Genomic DNA, 26,634 nt, shown 5'->3' with positions numbered 1-26,634 from the left:
ACGCCATCTTAAAACCATGACATATCATTTGGATAGGAAAAATGCAGAATGCAAGGCAACAAAATCTAACTGGATTATATATACTTATTTCCCATTAGATTAACTAAACTACAGAATATAGATGTTTATGGGTGTCAATAGGTAGCCTTTGAATGAAAGCAGCTTTAAACGCAGTTTGAACACTATTTTAAACTCTGAAAAGAACTAGTGTCTTCCAGTTAAAACTATTCAACATAGGTGAGAAAAATCAACACATTCATGTTTGTGGTATCTGACATTTAAGAAGCTTAAATTCAAATGCAACATTTTCAAAGCTTAACAAAAGTCAGAAATTAAAAGCATAACAAAATCCCTGCCCACCACTACTAATTCTGATCAGCAAAATTAAAAATATTAAATTGTTTTATATCTCATGACATACCTTTTTGTTATTTGGAATGGCTAAAGTGTGAGTTATGTCACTGACTCCCCAAATCCTCCTTCAGCAACTGTTACTTTCCTCGTCAAGCTCGAAGTCATTAAGCAAGTCAGTTCTCACTGTATCTTACGGGCATGGCATTGGCTCATTTCTCTAGAATCTTATGTCTTTCCCTAAGCTATTTAAAAGCAATATTGTAAAATAAGTAATAATTTAAAGATATACCCACGGACAAAGAAAACACCACTATATCACTAAAGCTGGGAAGTTTACATGTGGTGATGTTAATACCTGAAGTGCAAATAATCATGCTGCTCACATGCACAAATTCAGTGATGAATGCAATGCTGCCTGGTCTTGTAGCATTGCGGGGCATTCTTTCAGAATAAAGGATAATTCCTGAAGTATTTTTACATTAGCAGAAAGCCAGACCAAACTCTGCTTTTGCAGCAAACACCTGCACTCAAAGCTGCTTGATGAGCACTCCTAGCAATTCAAATCTCTCTTGCAAATGAAGCGAAGGGTTGAGATGTATGGCAAAGGCTAGACGACTGTCCCTGGAAGGAGCATGTACCTAGAATAGCCATGAACTCTAACAAACAGTGTAAAAGCAGGGATAGGAAGTTGCTCAGGGACTCTCAGTCACAATTATCTAGTTATACAGCAGTGTTAGCTTCAATCCTCCATAGCTGCAAAATGCCTGACATAACTAGCAACATAAAATATTTTCTCGAATTTACTTGGTAGGATTTATAGATTAGAATGTGTGTAAAATAAAAAACATACACATTTCTTACTGCCATTTAAAAAAAAATCTTTGAATGAGCAAAGGCAATTTTGGAAGTCTTAAGAGGAGGTGCAAGGCTTCTATTCTCCATTAAGGCTTAGAGAGGCATTAGGGCAGTATTAGTTATGTATTTTGCTTTACAAACTGCAGACAGAGAAGTCTACGCATCACTCAGTCTGAAGTGAGCAGAATTTCGAGGGGGGGGCATTCAATCACCTGGAACAGGTGGCACGTACTACGGCAAATCACCACACAGCACCTCAGCTCACAAGGACAGACACCCATTCTTGTCCTCGCTGAAGGCTGGCAGTGCCACAGCACGATGAGCAAAACCACGGCTCCAGCTGCTTCGGTGCAAAGCTCATCGCATTCAGCACATAGCTTAAAGCCCAGCTGCCCAACCTTGCACTCCAGTGACTGAGAAACAGGCATAGATACTCCGTTCTGCCAAAAGGGCAGCAGACTCTTTAAACTGATACAAATAGATGCAATAAGGCTCATCTACCAGTATTCTGAGTATGATCAACTAAAAAGCGCTTCGTAGAAATTTCAAAACCTACAAACGTGAAAAACAACCTGCAGAAAAGTTTTCAAGGTAACTCTGAATCTCAAAAGCTTCAGTGAGTAACAAAACAAGGACAGAGAGCAGCACACAGCCACTGTACCACTTGTGAAATGGCAGCCTAATTGCCTTACCATAGCATTTACTTATGTGAGCATTTCCTTGGACCCCTCCCAGGAAGCATTGTTTTTGCCCATGAAACTGGTTACCTTATTGGAGATTTATTCTGACCAGGAATCTCAATCCACAGGGGAGGATGAGAATAAGAGTTCCTCAACTACACTTCCTATGAGAAACTGAAGTGGCATTTTGCCCAAAAGTATTTCCTTCTCACTGAAAACCAAACCCATTTTCCTACATGTTCTAATTTTGAGGTCATGTTGGCAACAAATGGTTTAAAAATAGCTTATTCTATTTAATATAAATGCTGACAAATAGCAAAATTAATTTCTGGTGAGACAACCAGGGTGCTTTCTCCAAATGCCACACTCGGATGTTCTGAGGTGTCAGACTATTTCAAGTAGGTTGCAAAACAGTTTGCCCTATAAACACCTAATTTGCTCGTAAAGTGCCTGTCAGCCCAATATAACTAGAAATGCCATCTGATGGGAAAGCATTAAGTAAAACAGTTCACACAGGCTGCATATTTGAGGATTCAGGAGAGAAGCACATGAACTGCTACAGAATCACAGAATCATCTAGGTTGGAAAAGACCTTGAAGATCATCCAGTCCAACCATTGACCTAACACTGACAGTTCCCAACTACACCATATCCCTCAGCACTATGTCAACCCGACTCTTAAACACCTCCAGGGATGGGGACCCCACCACCTCCCTGGGCAGCCCATTCCAACGCCTAACAACCTGTTCCGTAAAGAAACACTTCCTAATATCCAGTCTAAACCTTCCCTGGCGCAACTTGAGGCCATTACCTCTTGTCTTATCGCTTATTACTTGGTTAAAGAGACTCATCCCCAGCTCTCTGCAACCTCCTTTCAGGTAGTTATAGAGGGCAATGAGGTCTCCCCTCAGCCTCCTCTTCTCCAGACTAAACACCCCCAGTTCCCTCAGCTGCTCCTCGTACGACATGTGCTCCAGACGCTGCACCAGCTTCATTGCCCTTCTCTGGACACGCTCGAGTCATTCATTGTCCTTTTTGTAGTGAGGGGCCCAAAACTGAACACAGTAATCAAGGTGCGGCCTCACCAGTGCCGAGTACAGGGGTAAGATCCCTTCCCTGTCCCTGCTGGCCACACTGTTTCTGATACAAGCCAGGATACCATTGGCCTTCTTGGCCACCTGGGCACACTGTTGGCTCCTGTTCAGCTGGCTGTCAACCAACCCCCCCAGGTCCCTCTCTGACTGGCAGCTCTCCAGCCACTCCTCCCCAAGCCTGTAGCGCTGCTGGGGGTTGTTGTGGCCCAAGTGCTGGAACAATTAAGTGCTGAAATTTCTACTAATTTTGTCTGGAGCTCAAAATCCCTGCACAGGAGTTCTAGAGAAAAATGAGCAAGCATTTGCTGCTTGAATTCTTTGCAGTGCACTTCGCATTTCCATACAGGCATAGCATACCTGCCGACCCAACAAGAGACACCAACCCAGGCTGTAACAAGCTAGCAGGGTATTTTCTACTAAATTGGCAGCATCACCGATACTGTAAAAAGTTTTATACTCCCGTTTTGGGATTATGTAGGCTGAAAGTTATCCATCCCCGATTTTTTTATATCTAGCAACTGATTTTTGTCCTGTAATTAAAAGTATTTCAAAAACCCCTAAGAACAAACCAAACCACCAAAGACACTATTTCCTTTTCACCTTTACAACCCCAAATCCAGCTTGGGTGCAGAGAGAGGACAATCAAGAAACAGTATTGGAAGATAAACATGGTGAAAAGTCAAGACGGGAAAGTCAAAATCTAGTTAAATTGCAAAACATAGCATTATATCAGAGAAACTGGTGACAAAGGCTGAAAGCACCGAGATCTGGAGAAAAAAGGAAACAGAGCCACTTTGGGTTGTTACATTTCAAGGTTATTTCTACCAGGCCGCTAACTGCAGACAGATCAACATCTGAATGGTCATGCCGGTTGGAAGCAAAATGAAAATACAAACCAAACCAAAAAAAACCCCACCCACCAAAAAACCCCACAAAACAAGAAAACCTCCACCATTTTTGCAATCCAAGAGATTAAATGAGACTAAACATTAGACCAGTTCCCAAAGCACCATACAAGCATCTACAAAAGACAGAAGTTATTCACATAGTGATTTTATAAATTTATGTTGCCATTTATTTTTATGCAACTTGAAACATTTTGGATACTTTGAAAACACAGCTCTAAAGCCAATTTAAGGAGAGCTTTGGCACTGTTATTTTTCTGACCACCTGAAATGGTATCATTTTAACCCATATCAGTTCACTGACAACTCAGAGGCAGCACAAAGACAGAAACAACACTGGATAAAAGTGGATGGTTGAAGCACTCTTGACTTCATTGCTTTGTGCATCATCAGGTTATGGCTGCAGAACAAATTACTGCAAGATAAACTAGCATGCTAATTCATGTCTTGTTAGCTGCTCTGCTGTATGAATGTGTTCACTTCTACCCTTCAGTGAGCACAAGCCAGCAATTTACCCTTCAGAGAGAGATGGGTAAGCTTTCACATTAACTGAAGTTAGATCAGGTGGGAGCTCCAGGTGATGCAAATTTGGAGCTTAGCTTGCCTTGCAGGAGTTTACATACATACATTTTGCATCAATGTTTCTTGCGTACCAGTTGCTGCTACAGGGTGATCCAAATTAAAGAACCTGTGGGGCAGAAGGACAGTATTGGTACCTGAATTGCTTTCACAAATTTAAGTGGTTAGATTTTAGGCTGGGGTACTACAAATTTCACACTAAACAACCACTTAAAGTTTCAACACTAGACAAAAAAACAGCACAAACATTTTTATCTTTCTTCTGAACTCTAGCCTTCACAATGGTTATTTAATCTGCATTCAATTATGTGGTATCTTTTTTGCTTGCAATGGAAAAGGATAAAAGCTGATTTTAAGTCTTTGGTTCAGCTACTTTTTCAGTATACACACACATACCCCCTACTCTCATCCCCCCCCCCCCCCCCCCCCCCCCCATCCTGCTTTACAGTACAAGTCCTCCTGCAAGCCTGAACCACCAGGAGTAGACCAAATTGACACATCAATAAAATTCCTAGAAGTATGCATTTCAAACAGCAGGGAAATCCAGGTTTAAGAACAGTGTGTTATAGGGATCATTCTAAAATTTACAAGCCTCCACATAAAACTAATTCAATTAACATGTTACAATCAGACTAAGTCATTTTAAAAAAAAGTCTCATTCATACCTCTACTGCCTGCTGGCCACACACAGGTGAGGTAAGAACAGCTGCACAACTATCAGCTCCTACATGCTCTCTCCCAGTGAAATGAACCTAATATTGCTAACAAAAAATGGACCAAGCCAAACAGAGACTGAAACCCAGAGCAACAAGTTCATCCATCGCCAATGTGTTTTTCGCCTAAGAAACACCACGCATTTCTTGACATCAAAGCTTTCTCAATAAGGATACGTTTTTCCTGCCAAAGTTACCTGATACTTCAGGCCTAAGAGGACATGCAAATTACCTAAATCTCATTGAAAAAAATGTGTTTGCCTAGCCTACTTAGAAAAACACTCCAGAAGCATTCCCCAGCATGGCTGTGAAGATCTGTATCCTCAGAAAACTCTGTGGCTTTGAGTTCTTGTGCAAGTACAACCTGGCCACATCCGTCCAAAGACTCAAGTCTAACAGCTTTTTAGCATTACCAAAATTTGAATTTTATTACAAAATCCACAAGGGTCCGCACCAGGAAACACAAACAGCCTGCACTTCCATATTTCAGAAGAGTATTCCACATTGCTTTTTCCTTTAAAACTCAATTCAGTGTTGACACTTTAACATTATTGTAAATCTTGGCTATAACCAGGACACTAGGACATCAGAGAGGAAATAGGCTTGTTTTGAGCCATTTTCTTGGGAAAAGATTTGGTTTTGTCTGGCTTACCTGCAGTACAAGCACACATATAAAGAAGTGGTTCAAACCATTTAGATCTATTTTCCTTTCTAATGCACAGTTTGAATATCTAAATTTAAGACAACAAGGTAAGAATGTTTCATTTATAAGAAAGAGGCAAGCTAGGAAAGCAAGTTGATTGCCACCAAGGTAAATAGCCTGCCCCTGTCTGTTAGGAAGCTGCCAGAATGGAGTTTTGCTTCTCTGAAAAATCCTTATTAAGCATTGCTGCTAAACAAACAGTCTCCCCTCCTCTCCCACTTACACAGTACAAAAACATGTAATGCCCTATCTCTCCAGTCCTACTGTAAAGGTTAGCCAAAACTTGCTGCAGTTGCCCTGCAACAGCTTCTCTGCAATTATTCACCAGCACAAGAACACAGAGTACTCTTATCTTCTAAGGAAGAAAAGGTCATCCCACGTGTCAGATTTTGAATGCAGAACTTTGAGCCTTTTTGTAAGTTTAGATCCCATAAAATCTAATTAAATCCAGCACTGTCACACTGAAGCAAAGGAAGGCACGTAACCATATGAGCATGCTCACTAAAACATTAACAGTCCCGCTTGCGCAATCCGATGACTAACCACATTATTCACCACACGGCTTTCCAACCCATTTACCCTTTCATTACCCAATTAAGAACTAGTAATACAATACTACAAGTAAGCATTCTAAGATGTCAAAATACACATAAAGGTGAAGCATGAGCTCGTTTGTTGAGCCAGTAAATGAATTTTGTTGTTGTTATTGTTATTTAGAATTCAATTAAGGGGATTTTCCTTGCTGCAGAAAAATAAGTGTTGGATACATAATAAAAAGACTACTGAAACAAGCATATCAGCTGTAGAAAACTCACCTTCCAGTGGTAAAAGTAATATTTAGATCATACTGCAGAAACAGCAACATTAAACTCTTTATATAAGACCAAAAAGGTCAGGCCTGTAACGATAATATAAATATCTCTGCCAGTGTTCTTGGAAATTGTGATGCACTATCATCATAAAATGTGAGGTACTAGCCATCCTCTCAAATCCATCAGATTTCTTGCTGTCTTGTACCTGAGCTAAGATATCATGTGAGCACTCCACAGCTGTTTCCAGAGCACTTGACAACTCTTTGCACCACAGATGATGGTGGAAGAAGGGGAAAAAAAAATGTTATGACAGCAATATTGTAGTGGCAAAAACAAGAGTTAAACAAAAATTGCAGATAGCTTGTGAAATATCAGGAAATGAAATCCATGAACTGTACTCCAATACACAGTTAACAACTGCATGGCTAAAACATTCAGCTACCAGAAGCCCTGTCCTAAAGCTTAGAATTTTGTAAAATAGGCCAGACTCTTCAAACAAATATCCCCAGACTGCAGCAATTAAATACTGTATTCAGTATTCCACAACAGTGTGTAACAGAAGTACTAGCACAGCAGCCACAGTCAGACTCTCAAACTGTCAGAAAGATACAAGTTTGATTATTGCAAGGCAGCAGTTATACCTAAAGATAGGCAATGCTCTTTCTAACAGTCATAAGAGAAATCACTTGTCTCTCCCAAACCTGTGAAGTTCTGCAAATAAAAGAAAGCAAGTCTTGTTTTCTCCATCAACAACTATTCTAAAGGAAATGTCCCAATTCAGACTCCACAGTGACTGCAAACTCTGACTACAGTCCTATACAATACGCTAAAATGTTGAAGTGCAGAGATGCGAGGCAGTAATCCCCTTGTTTCATAGGCTCACTCTAAAAATACTCTGCAATGATTGTCAGTCACTAGTGAAAAGCAGGTTTTTATGCGATGAGTTGAATTATACTAACTATAATAACTGAAAACAAGCAAAAGTTTTCTAAAGAAACACTAGCTGTGCCTTGTGGAAAGCAGTTCAAGCAATTCTGCTTTGCAGCTCATCTGCACGCATGTGAAGAATTTTAACTAACCAAGTCACACCATTTCCAAATGAATCATTTACATTTAGGGCAGTTAAATCTGAGACAATGAAACCGTTTTCAAACATGAACATCTCGGGCTTAAAAGGTATCTTTACAAATACATGCTGAATTTAGAAAAGAAATTAAAGTACAAAAAGGGTTGAAAGAGTGGAAATAGATTTCCTTTAATCACCCAAATCCAAGAACCCAAGCTTAACTTAAATATATCACATCTCATAAAAAGAAATGCATTTTCAAAATCAAAATAGAGTAACTTTTACAAGTAAAATAAGCATATTTTATTGGTAAACCAGTCACAAATCTGATGTATTTACACTGGAGTCACTTCAGTACGATCTGTGAGTGTTTTATAACCAAATTTTTGAATATGTTTGAGTAGACACGGAATTGTATCCAGTACAGCAAACACCTGCTGCTTAGGAGTACAAAAGGTCAAATATAAACCAAGCAATCATACCTTTGTGCTACTGACCTGATCATTACCTACTTACTGTGAGTTCAGAAACATATGAATACACCCTGTATTTTTAGTTCTAGATCTTAAGTACTTGAGAGCAGAAACAGCAGACAAACAAGCTACAGATCCAGAGCATGTGTTTCAGGAACCAACATGCAGTCTAAACAAGATTACCCGGAGGATCCATTTTAGCAAGATTAAAAAATGTATTCATACTGAAGCTTTATGCAGTGTTTCCTATACAATGATCATGCTCAAGACAAAAGGGAAAGCCACAGCATTTTGGACAACTGATCCAGCAGCAGTGCTCTGCACTGGCACACAGCAGCCTTGAAGTCCAGTCCATATCATCCACATACCAGAAGCATTTAGAACAACAAACTATAAATTTGTATCAGGTTCATGAAAAGTCTTCATTGGGAATGGATAGTAGTGCTGCCAAGTCTGTCAGCAAGTAGAGAAACTAGGTAAACCACACTAGGTAAATCCACAAGAATAATACATGCTCAGACACAGAATGGGGAGTTACACAGGGCTCTCCACTGGAAACAGTAATTTTTATTTTATTTATATAGGATCTCAAATGCAAATAGTTAAGTGACTGTTTACAGCTAATGCAAAGTGTTCTGGATTGGATTAAACTGATTTTAGAGATACAAGAGGATCTCACAAGAAGAAACTATTCTGTAATAAAAACAGCAGAGAAAAGCACATGGAAGAAGGGTAAGAGAATGGCTAAACTATAAATAATGATGAACATGAATACAGCTATTATCTAGAAAAGACCATAAAGCACATATTCAGTCCTCTAAAAATGTAACTGTTGAATAAGCAAACTAGTAAAAATTATTATGAAAGGAGCAGAGGAAAAACCAGTAAGATGCCACAGCATAAGACCAGACTGCACTCAGCTTCAATACCACATAGTTCTTGTAGTTAATATACCCTTTCTGAAATAAAATGAAAAGGTGCAGGAAGGTAACAAAGATAATTAGGACTACATGAACAGCTTCTGTTCAAGGACAGATTAGATACATCAAAGGTCTTCACCTCAGAAAAGCAATTTGCTGGTGGCGAGAGCTACAAAAACAGTATCTCAAGCATTAGAAAATGCACAGCGAATGATGATTTTCCAGTTCTTACGTTGTAGAAATTGTGTAGAAGCAATGGAATTCTCTAGCAGTCCAGGTTTCAAAATAAAATATTTCTCTCCTGATACAGAATTAACTTGCACAGTTCCTTGCCCTGGGATGTTTTACAAATTTAAAATCTAAAAGGATAAAAAAAAAGTTTAATTATTTGATCAAAACTTCCAAAGGCTATTAGAAACTAGTGGAGGTGCAGCCTCCCTCTCAGGAGATTACCCAGTCCAATCTGACCAGCTGGGAAGGCTTATTTAATCTCTGCTTTAACCTTCTATTTCTTCCTCACGATCCAACACTGACTGTATCAGAGAGAATTACTGTGCTATGGAGCCCTTGTTGTGAACCAGCATAACTCACAAGCTGGTCTCCCTTCACCACCAGTTCAGCTGGCCAAACACCTGTGTTACAGCTGTCACAGCATCACAGCGGAGTTGTCAGCACCCAGCTACACCAGGACCACCAAGAGCTGGCTCACTACATGTAGTGAGGATCTCCTTCTCCCAAACCCACAGAAGCAGAAGCTTCTATAGCTCAAGACATTTAAATTGAAACCAGCGCATGAATTTGTATGTTCCAGATAGCTCACAAAATTTGAATTACTGTGGCAACAAGCCATGTATGCACTAGTCAATCTCAATTAGAAAATGAAAGTTAGCTTAAACTGCCATGAAGTATGTGAAATTAGCTCATACATTCACAGAACGACAGATGACTCCTTGTTACACCATTACTGCAGTGGGCCCAAGCACTTCAGTCAGTCACTGCTTGACAGCTGTTATATGGCAATTCAAGACATTTTACTCGCTCCCATCCTCCAACAGTTAGATAAATAAGATTAAGATCCTTTTATCTGTGCATTTTCTTTACCTTGTTCATAGTAAATCAGCCACATTTTTGACTGCAGCCAATGCAGGAGGAGGAGGGTGAGTGCCACAAAAGGCATTTTTAATATTAATTTATAACTCATGAAGTGAAATTGTGAAGGCTTTGCCTCAAGCTTTTGTGAAAATGGCAGGTTCTGATAATAAAAATGAGCCTAGAGAAAAGATACAGTAACTATTTCTGGCTGTCAGAATATCGGAAAATCATTTGATCATCCCTCAATAAGTCTAGCAACATAGAAAAGTTCACTTCCACATAAAGGATGTGCAGAATCTTAAAGAACTCGCTCTGGTGTCCAGCACAGCCACTGTGGTTGACTTGGAAGAACAAATTTTTCTTCACAGAAATTTTCTTATCATTATATTAGGAATTAATATTAACATTTGTACGCCTGTCTAGTGCAAGTTTTGAGTTCCATAACTCTCTTCTCCTAATAGCTCTTTGCAAAACATTACCGGGAACTAACAGGATTATTTCCCGAATCTGTTTGCTTTACACAAATATAATCAAATCAGAAGCTAGCTTAAAGTCAGATACAAGCTATAAATTCTTTTAAGCACACAGGATGCAATGTTTTCTGAATTCCCCCATCAGTTAAATACCTTTAAAAATATTTTGCATCTTCCCCAGAGTCTAATACAAGCCCCATGTTTCATCACCCACAGAAGAACTCACAACATGTTTAGGGAATCTGTTACCATAGTCCCTACGAGAAGTGTCTAAACAGGGTACCCCAACAGAATTCCAGCTTTCTGGTACAATTTTGTACATACACAACTTGTATTCCTTATGATCAAACAGCATGCAAAACTTCATTTTGTGCCTAACATTTCCCATATCTGCTTACTATGAAGCCTTAAGAAGATCCAAGCACAACTTCAGTGGCACGCTTACTCAGTGATTTTGAAAATTACATATAGCAATATAACTAAAGAGGTATCTTTTAAAAGTATTTAACTTCATAAAATCCTGATCTACGTAATTTGCAGCAAAAAATTCCCAACACCAAGTGTCATAGAATCAGTTACCAGAACATAACGTTCATACGATAGTAACAAGAATATGTTGATTTGGTGACTGACTTACCTTTTTTTCTCAGGTTCTGCAATAGTACTTTTCTTAAAAATCCCTCTCAAAAATCCCTCTCTCGAAGCTATAACCTTGACTACATGGATATATAAAAAAATATGAACCCATGGGCTGAAACAAAAAAAAAAAAGAGATGATAAAGTCAAGTCCAATTTGGACTAAAAAAGGTTTTAACTGAGAACTTATGTCCTTTCCTCCCTGCACCTCAAAAGCCCATCGATTTTTTGATTATTTCAAGTGCTTCTTTTAAAGAACCACCCCACAATGTGAAATTGTTACACTATTAGATCAACTAGCCGCAACTCCAGCCAAGGCTAGATTTTCCCTTGTTCGTGGCAACAGACCTGAAGCTTTTCAGACCTATGTGCAAACCTTTTACCTTCTAATTTCAGTGTTTGCATATTATCGGGGGGTGTGTGTGCGTGTGTCTAAATGGAATTGGGGAGGATCTGGGTGGAGGATTTTTCTGTTCCAAAAAAATGAAGGGATAAAAAGACTAATCAATCAGACTGCATTTTAAGGTTTGGGTTTTTTTCAGAAGAACTCCAAGCCAAGTTTTTTAGATTGGCTCTTATAAACAGATGCATACTTCCCTCCCTACACCCTCTTCCTATCGCTTGGCATTTAAAGCCTTTGCTTATATGGATAGTAACATTTGTCTTTATGGAGGCAGTAGATAGGAATTTAACTGCTATTGCTACAAAATCTCACAGGAACTATTTTTTTGAAACTGCCTTTCACAGAAGTTACCAGGTTTCATTATGATCATTAAAATTAGTAACACATTATTGCTGATTAGCAGTAATATATTATGAATCCACATACTCAGTGAGAGTTATCACATACAGCTTGAGATGTCTGTAAATCCAGGGGTCCACATTCAGACTGATTATTTACACTCCCATTAGACCCAGCTGAGAGAAAAAACAGTTCAGTTACACAAACCTACTTTAAGTATACCTGACAATGAAAACATATTTCTCTAAATAACTCAGTAGACATCCAAACAGATGGTTTCCACCCTTTTTGCCTAATATCAAATTAATAATTAGAAAATTCCTCCATGATAATGAAGATTTTAAGAAAACATTAAATGGAAGCAATATGTTCAATTCTGTAACAACCTAGTCAAAATACTTGGTCTTTCCAGCACCACAGTGAGATCTTCATTTCAGCCTGTAGACAATATTTAAACCAGTTAGTCCAATATAACATCCTCTAGTACAGAGGGAAAAAAAAAAGTCTCATTTCATCATCTGAGACAGACTGTTCCAAACTATTAAGACTGCTTTACCTACTAACTGCACTGCAAGCATTCACATCAGCATTTCAGCTTCTAGTCAAAATTAAATCTATGGTAATTTAGCACACAAGCCAAGTCTCTGGCTTAGAATATAATGGATTCAGCCTTACTGTACCACACCTTGCTGGTCACAAAATATTGGGATCTTAATTCAGCTTTTTTCTGTTAGCTTTCTCTTCCCTATATTAATTCCAGCTGTTAGCATACAGGTTTTATTATCTCTTTCAAGATCAGCAAGGACTTTCTGTTACAATACAGACAAGAACTACAAACAAACATGGAATAAAAGCCAGAACAAGCCTTTGCATGTATGTTTTCCTTACAAGCTGTACTCACATCTCAAAATGGATTTTAAGAAAAGGCCACAATGTGCATCCTAATACCAACAGTTTAAAATAACCTTCACATCATAATAAACAACCTCCACTGAAATTGTCTGTAGGATCTAGAAATTAAGAACAAAGAAGTATTCCCATACTCTTAATGCAGGAAGATACAGAACACTTATTAGTGAGACAAAGTTTAACCAACAGTACTTTAACAGTTAACAGTGCTGCCTTTCAGGGTCCCAGTTTTATCTATACAAGGAGCTAAGACTATCGCCTTCTTTCACAAATACCAAAATCCCGTAAAAAGTCACAAAACTCCTGTTTTGCCATTAGCCATGAACAGTTCTCCCACCTAAGAGATTCTAAACTACTGTGTTTATTTTAGCCCTGATCTGCAAATAAATAGTCAGTTTAAGAAAAACAGCAGAAGAGCATGAAGAAGTGCCTTTTATTTCAGCAAAAGCTTCAAATGAAAGGATAGTTACAAGCAATATCTGCTGAATTAAGTCAGAAATATCTCAAGCCACCAGTAAAGAAAATTTTGTCAGCTAGGGCCAGGTAAGAGTTATAGAAAGACTGCATATTGTACTGCAACTGAGCACCTATTAACCTTATTTAAAATAAGCTGCCAGCTGAGATATGGACAAAAACACAAAGATGTTAATTATTCGAACAAATTGAGCTCTTGGCTTTCTTGTTTCTGTTGTTCAAATCCATGAAGAAAGTCCAATATTAACATTGCATTGAACTACAGAAGTACAGAGAATACAGATCCCTGAAGCTGTCCTCACATTAGTTACGTTACTGGTATAGAAATTACCTCTCTCCTGCCATGATCTTAAGTAAGACAGGATCCTGTTTATCACACACAGGATCACACTTCCATCTCTTTCAGATGGTTAAACATGTCCCACAGCCACGTAGCAGGTCATGTTCTCCCAGGGGGAATGAGTCTGCCCATGAGTCAGTACTGGAGCGCAGGCAAGGCTGCCGAGAAGTAGCAATTCAGCAGCTCTGCTGATGCCAACAGTCCTCAGCAAGCACACCAGGCTGGCCAGGCTGGAACTGTGAAATCCACAGATGTCTCACCTTTTTAAATCAGCTGTTGTTCACCACAGTAAAGCAGCTACAACCATCTACTGCAACACACAGAGTTTGGCGGCAGAAAGAGAGAGTGCCAAGAAGTGCACTGCCCAGAAGTAATGTGTGCTGGAGAACCACATGGCTGCAGTAGCCTCCTGAATCATACACTAGCTGTCATCTTCCCAACTTTAAACTGCCTGGCAAAGGAACAGAAAAGTCAAACCGGAAACAACCAGAAAAATTGTCTTCATTCTCACTGAGCCTCGTGTTCATCAGAGCAATCAATGAAGCTTCAAGTTCAGCACAGACAGAAATACCACCCGATGACCCTGAAATCCTGCACCCATCAGCAGCCTTTCACATCTGCAGCACTGCACGCTGCTACCAGTCACTCCTCAAAACCAGACACAGCACAGGGCAAGCGGCAGATCAAAGGAACCAAGTCCTCACCAGCAGGAGCTTCCTCTGAATAACATATTCAGATTCTACCATTGCCATACTGTGCATTGCCTGCCGATGGATGGACGGATGGATGACTGCAGTGGCAAGAAACAAGTTTCACTCCTGGTATGAATGGGGTTGACATAGAAGCAGTATGAGCTCTACAGCCTGGGCAAGTAGAAAATCATGCTGCTGCTGCCCAGGCTGGTAGATGAAATGATGCGCCTTGTTCTCCATACCAAGATGGCAACACATCACTTTACTTTCACAAAAGACAGCTGCTTCCTGGGATGCCAACTGAGCTTGGAAGCAAAAGACAGGATGAAGAGGAAAGCAGTCTAAAAATGCCTGCAATGTAACAGCTGACACCCAGCAGCAGGGCAGGCATGATAAGGACTCGGTGCAAAGGACACTGGATATTGTGCTGCCAGATTCACACAACCATAAAAAAGTCACAACTGTGTTATCTTCACCAGTGACTAGTCACAGGGTCCACTGATTTGAGAAGCACCTTGAATAAACTCTATTATTCTGGCAGGTGACTGTAGCATAACTACTCCATTCATAGATCACCACTCTTAACAGTGCCCTCTGCCTTCCCTTCCTAAGTCCAGAAACCACTAAAAAAAGTATATTCCTTACAGAACGTGCAGTTGTCCCTTATACAATAGGGAGCATATAGGACACTGATAATATGGATTCCCATTTAGAATGTCACTGAAATTATGTGGGAGACATCACCTACCTTCACAGGGCATCAATTATATGTTCCTCAATCATCCTACAATTCCTCTATGTACATTAAACTTCACCTTACTTACTACATTCACAGGAAAAGAACTTATGAGTAGGGGATGCAAATAGCAAGCTGGTGACATAGGTAGTGAATAAAGATAGAAAGCCAGCTTATTCCACTCTAGGAAAATCAGATCTCCTAAGAAGCTGGCATAATCCCTTCTTGCTGGGAAGCTCGCCAAGAATGGATCTTTACCACAACCCCTGGGGGACCAAGCATCATCTTATGTCCCTTTGAGATTACCAAAGCCACGTGTTTCACTTGGCCAGAAAACATTAGAGCAGCACATGGCAGAACTTAGAAAGTCCACTCAAACTGCACTGTTGTTCCAGCAGCTTTAGGAATCTTCACCCCTGGTTAACAGACAGCAACTACTGTCTTGCAAACATACATCAACAAAGCACTAACAAACCAAAGGCTGTCTACATCAGAATGGGTAGGGTCTCCCTATGTGTATTTTCTAGCACTTGCTGGGTGCAAATACCTCACTTCTTAATGAACACATTTCATTTCAAAGCCTGATTGTCCATCAGGTGCCACTTATCTATAATACAGTGCCATCCTTCTACTCTGCTTATGCTTTGTTCTGTACCTTCCCAGCTCAAACTTCACCTTCTGAGATAATCTACACAACAGTATCTTGCCAGCAGCTTTCTGGAGCTGCACACATCGCAACAAATAAACAGCTACCTCTATTAAAGGCAGCGGTCTCCTCCACTAGTATTATTATCTGGAAAGGGACAGGGTTCTCAGACAAGAACTGCAGAACTCCTCACCTCTCTAAAAGGTATCTTTTGCCATTTGTAGCAGCCTAGCTTACCACTGTAGATAGAGATGATGAAAGAATTTATATAAAGCTTTCCCTTCTAAACACAAACATTTTATCACACAGTTTTCCCAGCACTGAGACTCAAGAAGCTGGATTCCTACTCAGAAAGAGCAGCATCGCAGAACTCTTATAAATACAGAGAAGAAAAAGCCAAGTACTTATTACATATGTTTCTCTGGCCAATTTAGCCTCATGACAGTAAAATTATGCAAGTGTCTACAGGCATTTTAATTGCATGCCTCAAAAAGTACGCAAAGCCACAAACCACCTTTCCTCAAATTTCACACCAAGTGTATTTGAGTTATGCCAAATTGATTTTTTCCAGTGGTTACACAAAGTTGATAAACTTACAAATATTACCGGAAAAGATCAATCATCCATGCAATAACATATTCTTCACTTATTTACACTCAATATTTTACATAAATAAGGTTTCTTCAATGAAATTTATCAAGCTGCAAAAGCAGTAGCATAAGAATTTGCAAGGGCAGCCTAGTTTAGACATTCCATCTTTCCTGTTAAGGACAGGTTTAGTATCTGAACAAGTTCAGAGTTCTTAATGAGTTTTATATCCTTATCATTCCCTCACTGCCTATGAGAAAAATACTCCATAAAGAAAGAGGCCACATTTGCAAAAATCAGGTTATCCTTTTCCACCTCTCTCTATTGTGAAATACAGTTTGACCTCCAGCACTGTTTATACTGGGATTATATAGAAACATTTCCATGAAATACACAGTCTCTGACTGTACAAACCAACAGAACTTTTAGCCTTTCCAAGCCTTGAGTCTGAGCGACACCAACACTATTAAGTGACAACAGTTTCCAGTACACTGATATTCACGTTGCCTGTTGAGAATTCCTTGTCACAAGAATGGGTTGCAGTCCATGCATCATGTCTTGACAGCTACTGTGGCTTTTCTTTTTCCATGCTCAGTCCTTCTACATTCAACCTTAATTCATGGCCGAGTCCTGTCTTGGTCAGTCAACTTGCATTTTTAGAAGCTTCTCAAGATTAAACATTACAGTCATGCTAGTGTTAGAAGATGAAACCTTCTTAACCCTGAATCTACAGCAGAAAGAATAGGATGAAATTCAGCATACCTAGGATTCCAAACCCCAAAGATGAAAAGCAAACACAACGACGGAAATTTTTATTCCCATGACTCACAATATTTTTAAAATATATTGAGTTTGTGAAGTACACCAGGCCTTTCTTACTACTCATGTAACCTCTCTCTCCCTCAAATCTTACAAAAAAAGAACTAAAGATGAAGATGACAAAATAATTTCAATCTGGAATGAAATGCTTTTCATAGCCTCTAACGTGAACCTCCAAACTGCAACAGGCTGCTGTAACAAAGCCAAGATAACCGAGGCTATGTTGGATTGTCCTACAACCACACCCAGGAATGCAACTTGTGCCAAAACTCAACAGTTGGTCACTGACGTAGCCGCAGGAGGAATCACAATGCACACTGAATCAGTTTCTCATCACTGCAATAATAAATTTAGGGGGGTTTGCTATAAATATCTAGTTCTGTAGATATAGGAGGAGATTGGACCCATATGTAGGAGACCCAAATAGTAATTACACACTGAGTAAAGTTTCAGCACTACAAAATTAAGGAAGAGGAGGAGATTCAGGAACTGGCCTACTTTAAGGCATGCTGCCTGCGCACTCTGAACTCTCATGAAAATAGAGCAACCAAGAGACAAGACTGCAGAAGAAATCAGGGGTTTGGGCTACAGACAAATTCCCCCATACATTGCATACTGATGCATACAACTCTGTTACTGATTTTTATCTTTTCTAGATAAAACAAGTAAGATTTGTGTGAAAAAATACATTAACTGGTAGCAGACTGGCCCGTAACACAAGACATGAGGATGAAGAGAAAACACAAGTGTGTTTGACATACAGCTAGGCTAAGGAGCATCAGCAGCCTCCAGTCCAAGTTTTATACTGCAAAACCACCTCTGCAGCAAAGGCATTTCCATGTTTTCTGTCTCAGAGAGAGGCTGCAAGACTTGCAGTTGCTCCGCCTCATTCCTATCCTGCTTCTGCAGCGAAAAATCATAATATAGGTTACTAACTTGACAATGCACTCAGACCAAATACGTTTTATTAAAATCAACTTCTATAATTCCTGATCTAGTGGCAATTTCCAGAATAATTTAGATTGATCTTTAAAAGTTTCAGTATTTCAAACAGCATGGGTTAAGACTTGGACACAAGTGCTGAGCAGATAAGCCAATTGCATCCTTCCTCATTATCTAATAAGGCAAAAGATCCAAAAATATTTGAATGACCAGCTAAATTAACTTCAAAGAACATGCCTAAAATCTGCCATGCTTAAGATCATATTCATAGATGAGCACACATAAGATCTGCTCCAGTTTTTGCAGTTTAACTGTTTTACTCCAGGTTTGGGGGTTTTTTCTTTATTGGTTTTTGGAGAGGATGTTGTTCTACTAAGAATATTTTTACTTTTCAAAATATTCTCCATAATTAAGTGACTTTTCTACTAAGAAGGATTTTTGTAAATTTTGTTACTGTTAAGGCCCTCTTGTGGAAGCCACCCCAGACTTATGAAACAATTAAAATATGAATAGATTAAAGAAAAAAAAATCTTACACTTCACAAGAGTCAGACATCTAAAGCAAGCTTGTAAGTTTTTTCCTAAAGTGGTAGGGGGTGGGAATTGTGCAGGACAGGGATATTTGACATACTGATTTCCCTGATGCTGGAAAGAAGGATAGAAAGCATTCCTAAAATATTGGATAGTCTTGAGGTTCACAGTAGGAGGCTATATTTCCTACTGGATAATAATATTACATTATACAAAAACAGGTTGGTAAAATTAAAATACCTACAAAATGTGAAGCTCTCAGCAGACTCCCCTTCTCTCTGAAGGGAGACTCTGGAAGGGACCAAGGGAACTGCAATACACCAGCAAGGGAGATGACTGAGCACCTCTGTAAAACCTAAGCATCCCAGGTTGATGCACATTATGTAAAGTTAACCCGTGCTCATCCCAATACAAAATTACAACCAAGTCCTCTGACTCTAATCCTCCTTCATACAATTAGTTTGGTAATGGGAAAGAAAAGAAACAATGTGCTTTTTGAAAATAAAGTTACCCACAGATTTTGGGAGCAGGCAATGTGTGTCAGTATTACTGACTATGCAATAAATCCTAGGTCGGAGGAGGAAAAAATTAAGGAAATAAGGACTAAAACATGAGTAAAAAGAAATTACTTCGTTAGCACAGCTATTGCTGAGTGGCACCTTATCCAGCTTTTAAGGTGGCTAATTATTGATAGGCATCACAGAAGAAAGAGATTTTGAGTAGAAATCTGAGTATTACTAGCATTATGGATCAGCTTATCAAGTATGATGTTTAAAAGCAAATCCAATCAAGGCTCAAGTCTTCAAACTAAAGAAACATTCAGATGTATCTACTAAGTACAATGTAAAAAACCCAGTGTTTATTTAATACATTTCAAAGGTTCAAACTGTTTCAACATACCAGTAACAAGTAACTAATTGTCTGAATCTATTTTAAGTGGTTAAAGATGTCCACTATAAGTACAATCATAAACACTAAAGATCTCACTAAATATAAAGGTTTTGGTAGAGATGAGTTCAGAGAACTTGAAAAGCACTTCTACACAATGTTCTCAGCTACATTACAATGCACATTTAAAAAAGGAATAAACTTACCAAAGGTGCCTCGCAATTCGTTTACAATCTTTCATAGAATCTCTCAAGTTTTAAAACTCACAAAATCTTAAGGTAAATAGATGTGGTATTCAGTTTTTAAGAAATGAAGGGGAAGTTCACAAGCTTAGTTCAGGGAATAAACATATTATTCAACCGGTCAAAGAAAGCAAAACTGACTGAGAGTACATTGTTGTACCTAATTCAATCAGAAGTGTTAACAAATACCTCCTTTAATAATTTGAGTCCAGTCCACCCAGGATTTGAAAAGAAAAGCCCCCTATGAAACATTCACTTTTACCTACAGAATTAAGTTGTTGGTTTCCATAGTATTTAACTTACCATTTGAAAAAAAATGTCTGTTGTTTTAAGAAGTCCACCAATTACCACCCACACAGGCTTGGCCAGTTACACTACACACAAATCCAGATTATATAATTCTCCAAAATTCAGAGCATGAAAAGGAAAACCTCTGCAAGAGAGAGCGTGTAAGGCGAGAATGCAGCTGTGACACAGGCTTCATTGGACAGACTGCCCCGAGACACTCCCTGCAAATTCTCTTCCACCACCCACATCTCCACGCGTGAGGTACACAGATGTGACACATAACAGGAAGGGCCTGGACAGCCTTCATTCTGGGTCAGGTACACCGAAATGCTCCTGGAAAACCTAAACAAACTGGACTTGGCCTTGGGTCAAAATAAAGGCTACGTCCGAGGTATACCTAATTCGGATCTGTTAGATACTGCAGTGCACACAAACCAAAGCCATCTTCAGCTGTCTGGTTTTGCACAGGTTTTGGCACCACCTGCATCACTTCTGAGACACTTGACTCCCAAGCAAGCATTTTGTAAGAGACTGTTCCAATCATAATATGTTAGGACATCTATTAGAAGCAGTAGCTATATCCTGCTATAGAAACTAGCACAGCTTACTGTGACTGCCATTTATTATATTCCACCAAAAGCAGCACAATCTACATAAAATTAAAAATATAACCTACTGAACTCCTTTTTTGTTGTTGTTCTGCAGTTAATCTGCTCAAAGTCCATCCTTCCATGACACAAAACCCAGTGTTTTTTAGCAGGCAATGACAGTCCTCTTCTTGGGTACAACTGAAGCAAGACCTTCAGTGACACCATGCCTTTTCTGCAAAGCCTGAGCAATCACATCAGTGGGACAGGCCACCACAGGTTCCTTGCTCTCTACAGGAGATGCCTCATTTCCTTCTGCATCTTCAAGGCACATGCAAGGCTTAGCCAGCTCCAGCTGTGCTCTCTGATAACCTAAGAAAACTTGCAAAAACAAATGGCAAGGAGTAGGGTAATGTCTAGAGTGAAAGATTTTAAATCAACTCTTGGGTATGTAAACCACGTAGTATTTTTAGTTCTATAAATTGAATCAAATGTTATTCATGAATTCTGCTTTCACCCATGGTGTCCAAGTTTGTCGTATGACTGATAGAGCTACTTTACTCTTCAGCACGCACCTATAAAAATAACTGTGTAGAAGAAAGGATCTCTAGGTGTACTAATAATACAGTTACAAGCCTAGACAGCAGGAAGTTTCAGCCTATTCCAAAGGAACGTAATACTTAATGGAAGCAGAGAGACCTACAATTACACAGTTAAGTCTCAATATACATTTTTACAAGATTACAGCTGGAAAAATTCACCTGGCCTGAGAAGGAAAGAAGCCAAAAGGCAGAAGACAGATTGAGACTGTCAGGAAGACATTCCCAGAATTTCTCACTTCAGCTTTGAATTACAAAAAGTCACTGGTGGTTTTTATCCCCCTCAACTCCCCACAAATATTCAGTCAACATGGTTTACCTAGACAGTAAAGACTGGAACAAATATCTGGACTAAGTATCTCTGGAAGAGGGCTCTGCAAATACTTACAAATACTGTTTTCTTTTTTAATGTCAGAAAACAAAAACCAATTTGGTTATAACTACCAGCGTTGTTTGGTATTGGTATATGCCAGTCTCTGCATTTTTGTCCAGTTTTCTTTCATAAACTTACTTATTCTATCATGCCAAGTACACTGCAATGCTTGTACACTGGACTAAAAGCACAGGAGTAGAACCCTGTATGACTGTATGAACCCTGTATGAGCTGTTACTTGGTTTATAGAGATCAAGTAATAAGATGCACATGTCCTAGAAGAGTGCAGACTAATGATCCATCTGAAAATTAGAGAGCATCCAGCTGTAAAGAGCCTGCTTCAGCAAAGACAGCAGAAGAGAGAAGATTTCCAGACAGCAGCTCTGTTACTGCAGGAAGTAACATACTACTGCCATTCACTAAGATGCACCACCGTTACTAAACACATCGTTGCATGACAAAAAAGTTCACTAGAATGTACATACCTCTTTTTCTAGATATTTTCTGTAAAATTTCCCATCCGTTTTCAATTGTACATGCAATTATTTGGTAAGAGCACTTCTCTGGATTAATATTTCTCTTCTCACATTAGGGCATTAAGCAGCCCCAAATCAGCTGAACAGTACAGCTATAACTGGAGAAGTGATTTTGCCTTGTAACTGTATCAAATCTGATCTTTTGTAAGAAGCTTTAAATTCAATACCTCAACCTTATTTTAAGATAAAGATTCAGGTCCAATCTTAACATCAAACTATGAATTTTTGCCAACATACGCTTTTTTCCCTAAACTAGAAAAGATTTTACAGGTTCCAAATTCTGTCTACCTAACCACAGAAGAGTAACATCATCATGGATTTATACCCACAGTCAAAAAATTGGGAAAGTGCTTTGAAAGAGCATTACGTGAAGTGATAAATTACACCTGGAATTTCAGGCCCTTGAGAGAGTTCTCAATATTGGAAAAACAGCATAGAAAAAATACACAAGCTATACAGTAACAAGATACACTTATTATGTACAAGATCATCAGCAGTGGTTTTGTTTTATTTTTACATAACCAAAGCTATTAAGGTCATTATGCACTATCTACTGTATAGTCCACATCTAGTTTATTTGACCAGTTCAGTTTACTGGCTGGCAGAAAAGGCTTTATCATATCTGCACCCTTTCCTGCAAGGAGGCGGCACATCTTTATCTATACTGAGCTAAGCAGGATGAATGGGATTAAAAAGGAAACATTACTCAGCCTTACTGGTATTTTATCTCTCAAGATCTCTTAAAGAGTGATCTGAAGTTTATCATGGCATCTGCTTAACTATCAAAAGACTGGCAATTCACCTTGAAAAAAGTTTGATGAGCTTCTGTGAAAATCCAATGCATTAAAATGCTTTTTGCTATGGTAGGAAAGAACATAATAGGCAAAACAAGTCCCTCCTTCAGTTTGTATAAAGGTTGTGGAGGGCGGAAGAGAAGAGAATAAAACACCATTTTTCTCTAATATCAGTGCTTTAACTTTCTGTCAGTCACATGGGAATGTCACCACCACACGTCTAGTAGCGTTCTGTTGGTCCGGTCCTGGTGCAGGCGATGAAGATAGAGCTTCGGTGGGCGAGAGCTTCGGCAGGCGATAAAAAGAAGGCAAGCAAAAAACTGCTGCAGGTGAGAAGCTTAGCCAGAGAGAAGCACACAGCCCCTTTTATCCAGTCCCCACCACTAGTTCACTCCTTGCCGCAGAGCTCCTTTGCATATTCGCCGCCATGTTCCCCCATGTGCTCATGCCCAGATGTCCACAGTGGTCGTACCAAGGGGGGGTCGGCCATTGACGCCTCCAGCTTCTGCACGTCCCCCTTGTCCCCAGCCCTGCGCCCACACGCAGCTTTCCTAGCTCTGGGCAGATTCTGTCCTCCCGGCAACTGGACGTGGAGGCCTGGCCTAGGAAATAGCGTGTGCTGAAACAGACAGCTGCCATCTTACACCACCCTGCGGCTTGGGGGGGGGGGGGGGGGGTAATGGCATAACAGCAATGCCAAGACAAAATGGCTGACACAGTCCCTTACAGCTATTATGAACACAATGTCTCTGACAACGTACCACATTCTGATGGACATTGAAATATCTTTTAGATAAGTCAACTCTATCTAATCTGGAGTTGGTATTTCCTGGCCAATTATGACTACATCTTCTAAACCATTATTAAGTATCAGGAAATGCCCACCCCCAACATTAATTACCATTTAAGCATATACCAAAGTGTTATGTTTTGAACACATTCACTCATAGCAAAATATCCTATAGGCAAATGTGAGGGGGGGAAAAAACCCACCAAACTTTCCACGAGACTTCATGTAACCAAAGTAATCAAGTCCTAATATTAACAGCAAAACGTAAATTAGGGCCAGACATCCAGCTTGCTTAACTTGTAAAGTTTCATTGCAGAGCAACTCTAGGCTCTTAAGTCTTATCTCACTTGTTCATCCACACACCAAAATGCTTCCTGAATTAAATTGATCCAAATCACTACTATGCTTGGGATTATGGGTTAAAGAGCTTGGACTAGTACTGTACGTACTTTGTACAGAGAGGACAAAGGTTTTCAGAGAGCCCAGTGCCGCTCCGCTGTGCCCTTCCATCACAGCTTCCCAGGTGGACTGCCCGACTGCCCTGACTGATTTCAATCCTCAGCAACCCACGCAAAGGAGACAGACAAAAGTGCCTCTCTGCAAACTCCAGCCTCCAGAAGAATTCATGCCTTTTCATCTCCATTTTCCATTCCATTAAAAACAGCAGAGGAAAGAAAGCACTTCTCAGCTGAAAAAAAAAAAAAAACCAACCAACCAACAAAAAACCACAAACCAACCCACAGTATCAATCCAGTAAGTGAAAGGCAAGATCACATTTATATTCAGGAAGGCTCGGGAGTGGACAATTGTCCTCTTCATTTCTGTAGAAACCAAAATTAAAGACTCTCAGTAGGAAAGTCACAGCTATAATCCCCTCTTCCCCATCTCCCTGAAGGTACTAATAGAAAGTTTTCATCACAGTAGTCAACACACCACTATGTTGTGAATATTAAATCTAACCCAAATAGCCTACCCACCCTGCCTCCCATGATTTCCTCTCCTTTTCCCATCTTTTTTTTTCCCCTTTGAAGGGAAAAGATTTGCTTTACAGCTGCCACAAGTGCACCAAGATTATGTATAGTTTACTCAGAATTACAAAATAATGTTAATCCCTGATGAAATTGCTAGGTGCTATTAATTACTGTATCATTTTTCTATTAGAATTCTATATATTTAGCTTAAATTGGCACGTGGCTTTCTGCAAGTCAGCCACTTCCTCATTAAATCCTAAATTCCTAACAAGTGTCAGTACTTAAAACTTTCACCTTGAAGCAAGTCTACAGCTTTGTAACAACGATTTTGTTTCAAAGGACATTCTGGTCAGTAGAGTCTACTACCTGAATAGAGCAGGGGGGGGGTTGTTGTTTTTTGTTGTGGGTTTTTTTTTTTTTTAACATGAAAAATCAAACCTCTTATGAAAATTGATATTCATTCCCAACCCTCCTTCCAAAAGAGCTAACCACTCACCAAATGATTGCATTTTATCTTCTGTCAGCTCTTTTAGTTGCAATCAGAGATTAGATTTACATCCAGATCTTAGGGAAAAAAAACAACACAGCACAACACACACACACCCCCCCCTTTAAAATTTCATTTTAATTTACAAAGACAGCTCCTTTGCACTCATCTGAAAGCACGTTATACATCATCAGTAAAATGGGATTCACCTTTTCTGGAGAACATTTTCAGGACAGATTTTCTAAACCAGCATCCCCATAAACAGAGTGCTACACCTGGGAAAATACATTAAACTGCTGGTTCAGAATTTAGTGTGCAGGCCAGTGAGCAAATAAGCCTGATCTTCATTAGCTGTCATGGTACCTCCTGCATTCCTTGCGTCAAGTAGTTCCTGAAATGTCACATCCATACCATTGAAATTAAACTAGTGACACTCCTTCAAATTGGGAAACACAATGAAGAGCAGTAATCCAGATAATCCAGGAGCAGCACCCACCTAATACCAACTCACAGCTCCATAAAGACAGAAGGGAGTTACTCCATAGAAGGAAGTTCACAAGGAGACTTCCAGCAGAAGACACAGCTTTAAAAACAAACAAAATCCCCACCAACCCAGCCCTCTAACTCTACTATAAAGTTTTTTACGAGTCAGTCTATAAGGATGTGAAGGATGTAAATTAAAAGTCATGATTGGGGGAAAAAGGAAAAAAACCCAACGAAACAAAAAACACCCCCAAAATCCCTTTCAACATTTATCTTTCTACACTTAAAACAGCTGTGTCACATGGAGTAAAGCAACCTGTTAAACTATATCCTCAAAGCAGGGGTAGAGTTTTAAACTGATTAGTACAAAGGTCTTCAAGAAACTGAGCTTTCATAAATTACAGCTTTGCACACACTCCAGTTTACAACATGGACTTTGTAAAGATTTGAGACTTCCACAGTGACGTGTTTCGGAGTACACAACAATATGAGGAAGTGTTGTAGCCGATACCCCTCTTCTCTGCAGACAATCACATATCAAAGGTGCATCATTGTTTAAAATGGCTCCAGTTCTTAAGGATGAAGATCTATTCCCTGTCCTGCCTTGACCTCAAGGGAGGGACACACTGTCCTCCAAAACATCCTGTCAGGAAAGCGGTAACAAGCATGCAAATTTGGAGATCAGAACAATAAATACAGTTTTGCTAGTTACTTATTTCAGCTTCCAAAAAAATTATTGTCTAAGAACATCGAGGCTTTTCTAACCAAGTCTTGTCCACTTCAGAAATCCTGGTGAGCATGTCCACTTCTGCAGCTGCAGGGA

General features: G+C 39.5%; 1 protein-coding gene across 13 annotated transcripts in view; it reads right to left on the bottom strand.

Annotated features, from left to right (window-relative positions):
* NUMB (NUMB endocytic adaptor protein) overlaps positions 1 to 26,634 on the bottom strand; it is a 97,861-nt gene that overhangs the window by 37,296 nt on the left and 33,931 nt on the right. The window lies entirely within an intron of this gene.

This window comes from Strix uralensis, chromosome 4, assembly GCF_047716275.1.
Source record: "Strix uralensis isolate ZFMK-TIS-50842 chromosome 4, bStrUra1, whole genome shotgun sequence".
In the NCBI taxonomy this organism is placed as follows: Eukaryota; Metazoa; Chordata; class Aves; order Strigiformes; family Strigidae; genus Strix; species Strix uralensis.
This window is presented reverse-complemented; position numbering and strand designations above follow the sequence as displayed.